The sequence below is a fragment of the Petaurus breviceps genome, unplaced genomic scaffold (assembly GCF_028583685.1).
Source record: "Petaurus breviceps papuanus isolate PSGF00001 unplaced genomic scaffold, PetGlider_PUasm1.0 178, whole genome shotgun sequence".
Classification (NCBI taxonomy): domain Eukaryota; kingdom Metazoa; phylum Chordata; class Mammalia; order Diprotodontia; family Petauridae; genus Petaurus; species Petaurus breviceps.
Genome location: NW_027185777.1, coordinates 17,675,588 through 17,690,552, shown reverse-complemented (window position 1 = coordinate 17,690,552; position 14,965 = coordinate 17,675,588).

The following is a 14,965-nucleotide window of genomic DNA, read 5'->3' as shown; positions in this document are numbered from 1 at the left end:
AAGAAGAAGAAGAAGAAGAAGAAGAAGAAGAAGAAGAAGAAGAAGAAAAGAAGGATCTAACAAAAAATCTAACAGATTTATATTTGCTATATAGATATACTGGCTATATAACTGTCTTGCAATATTATTTTACTGCTACAATATTGTATATGATAATTGACAATTATTTAGTAATGTGTGCAAAGTTTTTATATACCTTACATCATTAGAGCCTTCAAATAACCTCCTGAGAGAAGTTGTAAAGGTATCACTGTCCCCATCTTTACAAATAAGAAACGTGAAATCCAGAGAGTTGAAGTGAGTTGTTCATGGTCACACAGGTTTTAGGCATTTGGACCAAGGTCTTTCTCTACTTGAAGATCAGCACTCTATCCAGTACATAGTACATGAAATTGCCTTGAAGAAACTAGAACTATAAGACTAACTATTAATATCAAAACAACTTTCTCATTCCAGGAAGATGTTAAGGCACATATGGTGAGTTAAGAAGGTGGAAAGGAGATGGACTTTTAGGATATGCTTTAAATATTTTTTTTGCTTTCTTTTTTCTTGGAGGGCAGTTTGGAGTTCAGTAACTTGCCCAAGGTCACACAGCTAGTTTTTTTGCGTTAAGTGTCTGGGCCGAATTTGAACTCAGGTCCTCCTGACTCCAGGGCCAGTGCTCTATTCACTGCACCACCTAGCCACCCCTGCTTTAAATATTTGACCAAAGAAGAAAAAAAAAAGGGGGAAAAAGGATCAAGAAAGCAAGGGAACTTTAAAGATGTGCCAGCAGGAAAACAAGGGTTTGGGGAGAGTAACAGAAAGAAATCCAGAGCTCTGAATCAGAGAGAAAGAAAAATGCAAGCTCATGGGTTATTCATTCACCTTCCATTCTTTGCCAATAGTGTTGTACTATTTTACAATTTTGGAGAATCTTGGAAACAGACCCCAGAATTATTAAAGCTAAAGAAGAGCGGAAGAAAAAGATAACAGGAGAGAAGAAATTTCCTTTTTTAAATTATGTACAGTTTAAAATTCCTGTTGATATTTGTGGCCAATGTAAAAATGTGATGGCAGTTACATCATGAAATACTGCTAATTAAACTGAGATAATGTATGATTTTTTTCTGGGTTTTAAAAATGTTGATATCTTTTGTTCATCAACTTTTAAATATATTCTTCCACTTTCACCTCCTTAGAGAGCTCTCCTCTATAACAGAGAATTAGAAAGAAAGAGAAAAGGGGGGAAAGTACAATAAAAAAACAACCAGCATATGAACTGGAGCAGATGGTACATCCAATGTTCTATACCCATAATCCCCCATCCCCTCAAAGAAGGGAGGGAGTCACATCTTATCCTTTCTTTGGGACTATACTTGATCATTAAAATTACACAGCATGAAGTTTTAAATTCCTTTTGTTCTTTTTCTTTACATTAACAGTGTGTCTCTTGTTTCTCTGGTTCTGCTTAATTTTGTCTTAGCTTCTATATGTCTTCTCTTGATCCTTTTTATTTTTCATATTTATCATTTGCTAAAGGATAGTACTATTCTTTTAAAATCATTTACCACAATTTTTTCAGTCATTCTCCAACAGATGGGCATCTGCTTGTACTATATGCTTATTATTGTTGATGTTGTGTGTTTGTCCGTTTTCAAAAAGGACCTTGGTCTATTCACTGAATGAGTGCTACCTCACTCTAAGTGAGTATGTGAAAAGGCCTTAACCTAAAGGGCAAGGGTCTCCCATTGCATTCTGGACCATCTCCAGTTATCCTGATGAATATCCGATCACTGGATTCAGATGGCTCTAGAGGAGAAAGTGAGGCTGGTGACCTTGCACAGCCCTCCCTCACTCAAATCAAAGTCACTTGGAAGCCATGTCATCATTTCCCTGATGCCATGGTCTTCTTCAAAAATAAAAGACAAACACAATAGATTACTACCAGATGGAAAGATAAAAAGAAATGTGTACTTAGGATAGTGCATTTTTCTTTAAAACTTTGAAGTTTAACATTGAATGATTCAGATTCGAAACTTGAAGTAAATCTTTAGTTTCCAAATATGGTTTTATTTCTCTAAGAAAGAAGGACTGAAAATGTTGAATATTATTGAATGCACATGAGGAGAGGAATACCAATTCAAAGCAACCTAATACAAATAACTATCTGAAGGAGAAATAAATGTTAATACACATTTGGAGAGTTGGTTATGGCTTTTCTATACCTTGTATATAAATTATTGTTGTAGACTGTCAACTGATCAATGCCCACCAATGACTTGTAGATGAATGTATGAGTAGAATTCCTTTCTCTATTTCAAATAGTCAATGTGTGTATAGATGCATGCTTGTGTGTTTGTGTGTGAGATAGCCATCATATTCATAGGTCTCATTGGCATGTCAAAATAATTATTGGTAAGAAATTTTGCCCATTTCTTTATTTGATAAATATAAATAAAAAGCATTCTTTGATGTCCTGAATACCTAATATGGATGGTAATATTAAAGGTACAAATCACTAAGTTAATAAAAAAATGTCAGTCAGATTATCGATTTGTTGAGCACGAATGAACATTAGCCAATAGATGGATTAGATCCCTGTTTATGACAAAGGACTGAGATTGAGTTAATGAGAGTTTAACATGAAGCGATAAGATAAAGTTGAAAAGGAAATGTTTCAGCCTCAATTTAGGATTACAAAATTGTGGTACAATGTAAATGACTCCTCTTTACCAAAGCAATATGCAAGATAGGGCCACATCATGCAGAGATAAGTTTTCTAGGAAAAAGAGAATCTTAAACATGTACTTACTGCATGACCTTGGGCAGATTTCTTAACTTTTCAGTGTTCTAAGTAAGCAATTGTAGTTGCAGGGAAGGTGCCAATCTATATTGGGAGAGAGGATTTCCTCACCCAGGAGATCTCAATGCTAATGAAATAACAGGTCCATTTCCTTTCCTTGGAAGAACAAAGGTATATTGGAGACTAAATCTTTCCATGTTGGGAATAAAAATACAGCAATAGAGACTTCTACAGATAAAATTCTGTCAGAATCCTCTCCCAAACTCTTTGGAACTTTGGTCAGATGAGTTAATAACTGGAAGTCATATTCTTTGTTTGGAGGGCTTGAGAGCAAATAGAGTTGATACTTGATTTTTTTTTTTGCATGAAACTACTTCTCGAGTACAAAGAAGGACTTTTGAACTCCTAAGAAGAGGAGAGGAGAGAGTCTAAATGTAGCAGTCTTCTGTCTTCTTTTTCCTTCAATAACCTGGATCATTTACAATTTTATTTTCCTTATTATGAATGCCTTGGGAGGGGGTGCAGTTTAAGTGAGTTTGGTTCAGGTGTTTATGACATAAGAATTGAGGAGAGAAGGCAATTGAAAGTTAATTACTACTTGAAGGAAGGAGGAAAATAGCTTGTCTCTTTTCTCTCTACCTACACTGCAAAAATGTTCAATATAATTCTTTTCTTTATAGTTTCTGTTACTAGGACAGAAACTCAAGAAAGCACTGTTGAACAGGATTATTCATTGTATAGAATTGGCTGTAGCAGCAAAATTGTTTCTATGGATCATTAGTCAGGACATGGAAACAAATTTGTTATCTGAAAAACCGAGTCATTCATTCTACTCTTCATGATTTTATTTATGCTTCTTAATTTAACCTTAACTCTGACTCTTTAAGATAGTCGTAAGCTTTTCTCATTATATTCTCTCTATAACTTGTAGATCATTGATGTAGTAGTATCACATAATAGACAACAAATATATTCTGAATTGGATAGGCCAGAACTTTCCTTTCAAGAGAGAGAGATTAAGGAAAACAACATGAACACCTTTATGTCTGTGTCTCAGTTCTGCCCACATTCCTTTCCAGACTGCACTCCTGATTCTTGGGACATTCTCTACAATACCACAGAAACCTCTCCACCAGGAAAGTTCATTCCCAAAATGGATTTCTCATCTTGGAAGTTCTCTATGCCCCTCTATCCTCTCCCTCTGATTGTCCGGTTCCTCCAAGAACCTCCATTTTAAAGAGGCCAGTCATGTCTTCATTCCTCTCCAGGCTATACTTCTGACTCTCTGGATTTTTTTTTAAAAACATGCTTTTTATGTGTTGTCTTCTTCTTTTGAAAGGTAAGATCCTTGAAAGAGGGACTATTTTTCTGCTTTATTCATGTTTGTATTGCTTAGTCCAATGCCCGGGATATAGTAAGCATGTAAGAACTACTTGTTGATTAGATAAAAGGATATAGCCATGATGGCTTGTCTAGAAATGTGTTAATCCATGTGATTCACCAAGGGCATCTTGCTTGTACTACAATCTCTATTCATTGTTGTGACAGTTAGCGACCAACCATACTAATTGGTTTGGCTGGGCAGTGGTCTGTTGGCTTGGCTGGTTACAGATACTGTCATTATCAATACAAGTGTACTGCCCCTTAAATTCTTAATTAGTTCTGGGAAAACATTATTTGAGGTGAAGCAACATTGCAAGGGACAAACTATTCTGTATCAACCAAGTTATAAATGAAAAGAAATATTACTGAGCAGTCAGAATTCAGAGTTTAATATTATTCTTTTCCAGAGACCTGAAGCTATACTATGAGAGCTTCATCCCTACAGCTGGGATGAGTTTGGAGAGTTCACAAATGTGGTGTTTTGGGATCCCTGATAAAAAGGTAGAACAGTAGTAGCAGAGGGCGGAGGGAGACACCTAGCAAGGTGAGGGATATGAAACAAAGAATCTGGCAACAGCACAGAAGGTTAAGGAGAGCTGGCTGGGGAAAGTAGGAGTTCCTTCTTAAGAATTATGTAACTTTTACTTTAAGATTCAGCAAGAGATAGATACTTTAAAGATCTATTGACCACACTCAGAAAAAGTAGAGTTCATATCCCATAGAGGAATAACAGAGCATGAATAAACTACTGAAACTTAGTGCCATATTAATAAAGAGGAGGGCACTTGAGTCAAGTTGGAGCCTGGGCTATTAGGAACTAAATTTCTCTTCCTTCTACTTTTTTTGAGGAGAAATAGGGAAACCATATGTTTAACTTGAAGTAGTTAAGCTAAAAGTTTTTAAGCTTAAAAATATTTTCTCTTTTTAAAATTTTCTTTCAGGGATATTCAGCAAAGATCCTTTTATCAGATTTGTTTTTACTAGTCATATCCTACTGTTGAATCATTTTGATGTTGTAGTCAACTAAAACCTTGAGGTTTCTTTTGTGCTGTTACTCAAAATCTTCTCCAACCCAATGCTTATGAAATTGATTTTTAGAAAATCTAAATGTGGGATCCCAGTTAAGTTTCATGTTGATGATTTTGGTCTGTGACTTAAGTTTACTAAGATACTTTTTGGTCTCATAGTTTTTGCCATTAGTCAAATGACATTAGTCATTTCCTTCAGTGATATAATATACAGCTTTGAAGGTCATTATCTCACCTCCATTAAATACATTGCTCATATTTTTAAAGGGGTACCAGAGGACAGGACCCACTGGGGCAACATTAGTGATTGCCCTCTAGATTAATGTTGATCTATTAGTCAACACTCTGAAAATGATTATTTAGCCAGCTAATAATCTACCTCACTGTATCATCATCAATGTATATTAATTCTTCATCTCATTCACAAGAATGCCATGAGTTTGTCAAATGTCTTAGTCAAATCGATACATACTTTACTATTTTCCTGATCAATTAATTTAATAACCAGACCAAAAAAGGAAGTAAGGTCAGTTAGTAAACCCATATTGGTTTTTAGTCATTACTACTTAAAGTCCCCTCAAACCATCTGTCTAAGAATACTTTGATATTTTGCCAAATGTTTTATCTCATCAATGTGAATATGCTTCTTCAACAGTGAGGGCTACATCTCTGCCTTCCTTGTCCACGTTTTTCCATTAAACTTGTTATTCCATTAACATCCCATTCTTGGGACCTTACTCTATACTTCTTTATATATATACTGACACTGTATGTGATCTATCCATTTGTTATCTCTTACTATCTCTACCTGCCCATTTCATTTCTTTTTTCTCTTCATCAATCTCTTTGATGGTATTCTTTATACCATTTCTCCTGTGCAACTCTTTGTTGGTAATAAGTTACAGTTGTTCATGTATACCATATACTAGAGGAAATAGTATCCTTTGAAAGGCCCACAACCTTGATTTTTAGTTGATTATGGTATTCCATGACTATCAGCCATACAGTAGATCAGAAAAGATGTTAATTTTGTTTCAAGGAAAAGCTTGAGATCATTAAAAACACAGCACAATATTAAAAATAAAATCAACTTTGCTTTCCTCCTATTCATTTATGCTTTACTCACCATTCACAAGGTCTGTCCAACAAACATGTCTTAATGGACCAATTCTATGGGCTTATATAATCAATGGGCATTTGTCATTTACTCCTATTTTTTTCCTATGCAAATATTTAGGTCAAATTCATTTGAATGGTGATAGATGTCATTTGCAATGCTTTCTAGTATTCTGGAGGTTGATATAATTCTCCTTCTGTTTTTCCATTATCCATAACAGAAGGATCCAGGTTACCTTACCATATGTAACAGGGTTCCTTGGATCTGTGAACTTTAAAAAAAATAATACTAAAACTATATTTTAATATAATTCATTTCCTTTGTAATTCTATGTATTGTAGTTTACACATATAAAAATGTTGTTCTGAGATAGGATCCAAAGGTTTCATCTGACTGCCAAAGGGATCCATGACCAAAAAAATAAAAGGATAAAAAACCTTGATCTATAAAGTAGCATTCTTCCATTGGATTGGACTCTGTACTGGGTATCTTCCATTGAAATGGAAAATATTTAGTGAGTATACATCCCCTGTTTTATACTTGCTTAATAATAGAGGGATGTTGAATAAAATTATCTCTCTTGTTAACATCTTTCAGTGAATCTAGTATGGGTTTAACATATGTATTGCATTAGAAACAGCTTTTACTTTATGTAGACTGAATCCGTTTTCCTTTAAGGAAATTGCCCTTAAGTTTTAGTTAGTTTGCAGGACCACAGGTATAAAAACCCAGTCTATGGGGAATTGGTGTTCCTGAAGCTTGGCAGAGATCCCTTTATTCTATGGGATGTCTTTTTGATCCAGAGTTGCTATTCCAGTGAATGTAGAGGAAGCCAGGAACAATATCTATACTTAGTAATTCTATCCTTTTAATCCTCTCTGAAAAGTAATGTCATTTTTGTTGTCTTTTTTGATCTATAAGTGTCTCATTGCATTTTCATCCTGAGCCTCTATCACTGAACTGACCTGAGCTTGGTCTGGCCTAGAATGACATAGGAGACATATTGATGGAGAAGAACTTGTTATGATGGAACTTTGCTGAATCATTTTTTTAATAATCCACAAAAATACAGTGGGATTTTGTAATTTTGTGTCTTTTAATAAATTTTTTATTGTAAAAATGTGGTCGGTTATATATCATCTGAAAAAAATCTTCCTATACCCTTCTCATATTCTCCTTAAAGATGCCCTCAATATGTAAATAAATCATCCCCATAAACCTTTTCTAGGAATGGGACAGTAGACACATGGGTTGATAATTACAGATACTGTCTTAGTTTTTTCAGTAATAATTAAGTATAAAATTTTGTCCAGGTATTTGTCATCCTCCTGTTTTTCAGATCCATTAAGAACCAATGCCTTGATACCCTCAAAAATGATGTGATTACAGCACAGCCCTTCTTAGTATATACTTTGTTTAATTCCAATTCTTTACCCATCTCTTTTCTTGATGAGTTATATCCTTGATTGTATCTACGATGATATTTTTATATAAATGAAATCTATGTCTACAAATAAATTTTGTATGTATAAAGTGAGATTATGTAAGAATAAATAATCCTGGTAACAAAGGAAAAAAGATGACCTGATTTCTAATCTTGCCCTTGCTACTTCTATGGCCTTGCAAGACCAATGTCCTTTCTCCAACACCATGGTTTCTCTCTGAACACCTAGCTATTTTAAGGCATTTTAAGTCATAAGCTTTAGATAACTCTATACCCCTTAATGGTATAGAAATAATGTTTTTGTATGGTCAGATTCAATTTTCAGCCATCTACGTCATCATGATGTTCAAAGAGTCACCAGAAACGTGGCAAAGGACAAGTGTCTCCATTTTCAAAATGAGTAATATACCTGATTGTGCTGTTAGAGATCAGTTCTGTTATCATTGTGCGAGAAGATAGGTTGTCACAGTCTTCCAGACAGATCTTTCACATTTTTTTTCACTCTTTATAGTCTTCCTTCTAATTTCACCCTCAAATGTTTTCGGAAATATCAGGATTGAGGCTTTCATGAAATATTTTTTTCCCTGGTATTCTATAAAGTGAAGTGATATGATATACAACCATTTTCCACCATAAAACTTTACCTATGACTTTATATTTTAAGCTAGTGTTGCCCTTGGTTGCTATAGCTTTCCTCTTGCCAAATGGTATCAATTTTTGCTGGCTAAGCCAGTCTTTCTAGATTCTTTTGGTCTTCTTGTGGCACTTGACATACATTGTTAAAATTCCTTATGAAATTGATCAAGAATCAATCAACAAGGGCCTTGTTAAACAAATGATATGAACTAGTGACCATAGATACAAATATAATGAAATAATCTCTACTCATAAGGAAATTGCATGTTAATGGTGGAGACAAATTCAAATAGGAAGTCTATGTCAATTTCTGTTGACATAGGTCACCTTTGAGTAGAAGTCAACGAATGCTTATTTAATTTGGATGGTCTAACTATTTAGGGATCAACATTGATCTCATCAGTTTTTTAATATTCTACTTTTTTAAAAAAATCAAGACACTTGTCTGTTGCCAGGTTTCTGGTGACTCTCAGAACATCATGATGACTTAGATGATTGAGAACTGAATCTGATCATATAAGAAAATTATTTCTATACTCTAAAGGGGTATAGAATTATCTAAAGCTGATGACTTAAGATACTCTAAAATAGCTAGGTGTTCAGCGAGATACCATTGAGTTGGGGAAAGAACATTGGTCTTGCAAGGTCATAGAAGTAGCAAGGGCAGGATTTGAAATCAGGTCATCTTTTTGTCTTTGTTACCAGGATTATTTATACTTACATAATCATAAAATAATTACAAACTCACTTTATACATAAAAAATTTATTTGTGGACATAGGTATATTTCATTCACAATATTAGTGTGTTTTATTTTTAGGCAAGCTCTTTATTTGTTGGCAATTCTGAAGAATAAATCTTACCTTCTTAATAAAGCTCTGCTCTTCACTCTCTCATGCCAATCCAATGCAATAAGTTTCCATGTCTTTGATAATTCCACCTCCATGATATGTCTTGCATCAGTTTCCTTCTCTCCATTTTTATAATCAACTCTTTATCATCCCTCACTGGTACTATTGTAATAGCTTTGTAATTGATCTCTTTGTTCTTCTGTTTTCTTACTTCTCCAAACCATTCACAGGTCTCAAAATTTTCTCATAAAACAAGCATGACTGGTGCAGCTGGTGTGACAATGACATTCCCTTGTGTGATATTTTTTCAGTGGCATTTCATTGCCTATAAGATGAAATGCAAATAATCCTCTTATTATATTTGTTCTGTGAAGTTGGGATTCAATCAAAGCATTGCACTCGATAGCCTCAAGAGCCCCATGTGACTCTGAGGCCACAGGTTCCCCACCCCTGGTTTAGATAGGTACTACTTATCATTTTAAGGAAAGCTCCATTTATTTATTATTTATTTTTAAAAAATCATTTATGCTCTCTGTGTTTTAATAGGCATGGGTGCTGTATTTTGTCCAAAGTTTTCAGTATTTATTGAGATAACCATATCATTTCTGTTGGCTTTGTTATTGATATGGTCAATTATGCTGATAGTTTTCCTAATATAGAACCAGTCCTCCATTCCTGGCATAAATCCCACCTGGTCTTAGTATACGATCCTTGTAATTGCTATAATCTCCTTGCTAGTATTTTATTTAAAATTTTTGCCTCAATATTCGTGAGGAAAATTGGTCTATAGTTTTCTTTTTGTGTTTTGGCTCTTATTAGTTTAGGTATCATCACTATATTTATATCATAAAAAGAATTTGGTAGGGCTCCTTCTTTGTTTTTCTAAATAATTGGCATTGAATTAATTGTTTTTTAAATGTTTGGATTCATTTGTGAACCCATCTGGCCCTAGGAATTTTTCCTTGGGGAGTTCATTGATGGCTTGTTCAATTGCTTTTCATAAGATGGGGTTATTTAGGTATTCTGTTTCTTCTTCCATTAACCTGGGCAATTTATATTTTCACAAATATTCATGAATTTCACTCAAATTGTCAGATTTATTGACATATAATTAGGGAAAATATTTATGAAGGAATGCTTTAATTTCTTTTTAATTGGTGGTGAATTCACCCTTTTCATGCAGTAGTTGTTTAATAAATCTTGTTTAATTTTAATAACTAAGCACTGAGTTCAGGTATATAATATCTTCCTATAATTATGAGTGCACTTCTAGGATACAGTAACATTAATACAAGGCTGGCCATCCATGATTATTTGATATGCACCTAAACTTCATTCTTACAACCAACCCTATAGGTAATAACAGATTCTGAAAGTGGTAGACTGTCAGCAGTGGCCTAACCAGATAAAACGTGGTCTATATCAGAAATAAATCTGTCACTGAATAACACATGAAGCCCAAGGGAGGCACCTCATTCATTCATTATTTTGCTTGTAGCTACAGGATGATTAAAGGAAATCTACTTCACTGGAAGTTGTCAGGAAGCTGGAGCCTGTCAGCAGGGTATTTTGATGTGTCTTTTGTCCTCCCCTCTTTTTAAACCTTCTTTTGATGCTATGAATCACCTCCCAATGGACTCTGATATGTCTCTTCTGAAGCCCTTCATTAGCAATAGTTTCCTTTGCTTTACATTTCCCATCCAATCACATTTCTCTGACTGTGGGCAGGGAAGCTTTGTATCCATTGCTTTCTCAACATAAGTCATCTCTGGCCATCAGATCCAGCTTTTTAAAATTAAGTTATTGATTTAATGTTGAATAGAAATACACAGGATTCTCCTTTATGTGGTCTCTTGTTTCCTGCAACAAAATGGATTCATTAGAAAAGGAAACATCTAACCAAAAAACCCTCAATTCATGAATCCTAAGGAATATGCATTCTTCATCTTTCTACTTATCAACAGAAATTTTATTTTATCTTCTCTGGCTCATGCCACTGATTTCGTTTTAATACTAAGGAATTTAGTGACAAGATACTACTGAACCCAACATCCATACCAAATTACTTTAAAAAAAGTTAGGGGTGGAGCGAAGATGGGGAAGTAGAAGCACAAACTTGGAGTAGGCTCCAGCTCCAAACAACTCCAATACCTGTAAAAAAAAATGACTCTAAAAAATTTTAAAGCTACAGAACCCACAAAGTGACAAAGAGAGACAAATCTCCCACTGAAGACAGCCAGCAAGCCAACAGGAAGGGTCTATCTCACTGAGCTGGGAGACAAGTGCAGTCCTGCAGGAGCCACATGTTTCCAGCCCCAGCATGGACCCCAACAGCAGACTTCAGGAGAGTGAATAACCAACAGCTGTGGTGGCTCCCAGACTTCTCAAATGCCAAAGACAAAGTTAAAAGGTCAGTGTAGAACTTTGTTGGAATGGGAGGCAGGGGAGGAGGGGGAGAAGCAGAGTATGGCAGCTGCCCCAGGGACAAGAAGCAGGCAGAGGTGCAGTGGCTGTGCCACATGGCTGCCTCTGGATCCACTGGACTGCCGATTGTAGGGGGACCAAGCAATTGTTCAGAGGGTAATCGCTCTTGCTTTAATCTGCTTGGATCACAGTCTTGGGTGGTGGTCCTGGGGTGTGTGACCAGTGAGCCAGAGCTTGTGGGGGCTGTAGAGACAGCACCCAACTAATAGCTCCAGCAGCTGTAAAAACACCAGCGGCTTTGGACAAAGCTTTCTCAATTCTGGAAGCAGAGTACTACTGTGGCAAAGAGCTCAAGCGTCAAGTGATTGGCTGGCAATATGAGCTAGCACAGGAAGCACAAACAGATGATAGAATCACTTTTGGGGAACAAAAAGAATCAAGGCACAGAGTGAGAGAAAGACAGTGATGGCAGAACTCCTGCATCAAAAGCCTCCAAGAAAAATATGAATTGTTTACAGGCCATGGAGGAGCTCAAGAAGGATTATGAAAATCCAGTAAGAGAAGTGGAGGAAAAATTGGTAAGAGAAATGAGAATTATGCAAGAAAATCATGAAAAGTGAGTCAACAGCCTGCTAAAGGAGACCCAAAAATACACTTAAGAAAATAACACCTTAAAAAAAAAATAGACTAACCCAAATGGCAAAAGAGGTCCAAAAAGCCAATGAGGAGAAGAATGCCTTAAAAAGCCAAATTTGTCAGATGGAAAAGAAATTTGAAAAATTCACTGAAGAGAATAACTCCTTCAAAATTAGATTGGAGCAATTGGAAGCCAATGACTTCATGAGAAATCAAGATACTATGAAACAAATCCAAACAAATGAAAAAAATAGAAGGCAATGTGAAATTTCTCATTGGAAAAACCACTGACCTGGAAAATAGATCAAGCAGAGATAATTTAAAAATTATTGGACTACCTGAAAGTCATGATCAAAAAAAGAACCAAGACACCATTCTGCAAGAAATTATCAAGCAAAATTGCCCAGATATTCTAGAACCAGAGGGCTAAATAGAAATTGAAAGAATTCACCAATCTCCTCTCGAAAACAATCTCCAAAAGAAAACTCCTAGGAATATTGTAGCCAAATTTCAGAGTTTCTAGGTCAAGGAGAAAATATTGCAAGCAGTCAGGAAGAAACAATTTGAGTATTGTGGAAACACAATCAGGATAACACAAGACCTAGCAGCTTCTACATTGAGGAATCAAAGGGCTTGGAATATGATATTCCAGAGGTCAAAGGAGCTAGGACTAAAACCAAGAATCACCTATCTAGCAAAACTGAGTATAATGCTTCAGGGGGAAATGTGATCACTCAATGAAATAGGGGATTTTCAAGCTTTCTTGATGAAAAAAACAGAGCTGGGCAGGGAATTTGACTTTCAAATACAAGAAGCAAGAGAAGCATGAAAAGGTAAACAAGAAAAAGAAATCATAAGGAATTTATTAAAGTTGAACTATTTACATTCCTACATGGAAAAACTATAATTGTAACTCATAAGACTTTTCTCAGTATGAGGATAATTGAAGGGAATATATATGTATACTTACATATATATATATGTATGTATATGTAAATATATATGTGAGTGTGGTCATATGTATGTTCATGTATACTTAGACAGAGAGTACATGATGAGTTGAGTATGAAGGGATGATGTCTAAAAATAAAATTAAGAGGTGAGAGAGGGATTTATTGGGAGAAGGAGAAAGGGAGATATAGATTAGCGTAAAATATCTCATATAAAAGAGCCAAGAGAAAACTGTTACAATGGAGGGGAAGAGCAGGAAGGTGAAAGGGAATGGGACAACCTTATTCTCATTGAATTTGTCTTAAGGAGAGAATGATATACACACTCAATTGGGTATCTTACCCTACAGGAAAATAGAGGGGAAAGTTAGGGGATAAGAGGGGGGATGATAGAAGGGAAGGCAGATTCGGGGAGATGGTAGTTAGAAGCAAACATTTTTGAAAAGGGATGGAATCAAATGAGAAAATTAGAATAAGTGGAGGCCAGGACAGGATGGAGGGAAATAGAGTTAGTCTTTTACAATATAACAATTATGGAAATGAAACATGTACAACCTATATTGAATTGTTTATCTTCCCAGTGGGGGTGGGTGAGGAGGGAAGAAGGGAAAAAATCTGGAACTCAAAGTTCTAAAAACTAATGTTTAAAAGAAAAATAATTGTTTTTTACACGTAACTGGGAAATGAGATATACAGGCACTGGGGTATAGAAATCCATCTTGCCTTACTAGAAAGTTGGCGGGGGGGGGGGGTGATTGTGGAGGACATAAGAGAGAACAGATTGAGGGAAAGGGTATTCAGTAGGCTTGCTATTTTGGGATGGGGGGCAGGGGAAATATGGGGAGAAAATATTGTTACTCAAAATTTTGTGGATATGAATGTTGAAAACTAAAAATTAATTAATTCTAAAAGTTAATATGAAAATTTTTAGTAGTTTTATCTAAATTTGAAATAGTGCTTATGATGCAATAGTAAGGAATTTAGTGACAATATACTACTGAACCCAACATTTATCTCAAATTACTTTTTACAAAAAGTTAATACATATATCTTCAATATTTTCCCCTAAATTCTAAATAACACCTATAATGTTCTATGCATTGTGCTAAGTGTTTTACAAATTTATCATATTTGATCCAAACAACAACCCTAAGAGGTAATTATTGTCTTTTCCCCCATTTTACAGTAGAGGAAATTGAGGCACAAAGAGGGCATGTGACTTTTGCAATTTTCAGTCTTGGAGAGTCCCCTGGGGAACTGAATAAAATTACTTAATCAAGATCACACAGTTAGTATTTGTCACAAGCAACATGACGTGCTCTTGCTGAAAGCAAGCTGGCTTTTTGTGATTGCTGCTTCCTTTCCTAGATGCTACAATCTTCCCTTGAATGATACTTTTGGATAACTTCTGGTAATTATGATCAAACTCATTCACCTCGAGATTGAAGACTCCGTTCCTTTTTCATTTTTTAAAAATGAGATATTTGGGGGCGGCCAGGTAGCACAGCGAGTAAGAGCACCGGCTCCAGTGTTGAGAAGACCTGGAGATCGAATCCCGGGCTCAGACACTTAGCACCCACCCAGAAACACCTGGGCGTGTAACCTTGAGCAAGTTACTTAACCCGAGTAAGAGCACCGGCCCCAGTGTCGGGATGACCTGGATCAAATCCGGGCTCAGATACTCAGCACCACACCCAGAAATAACTGGCCGT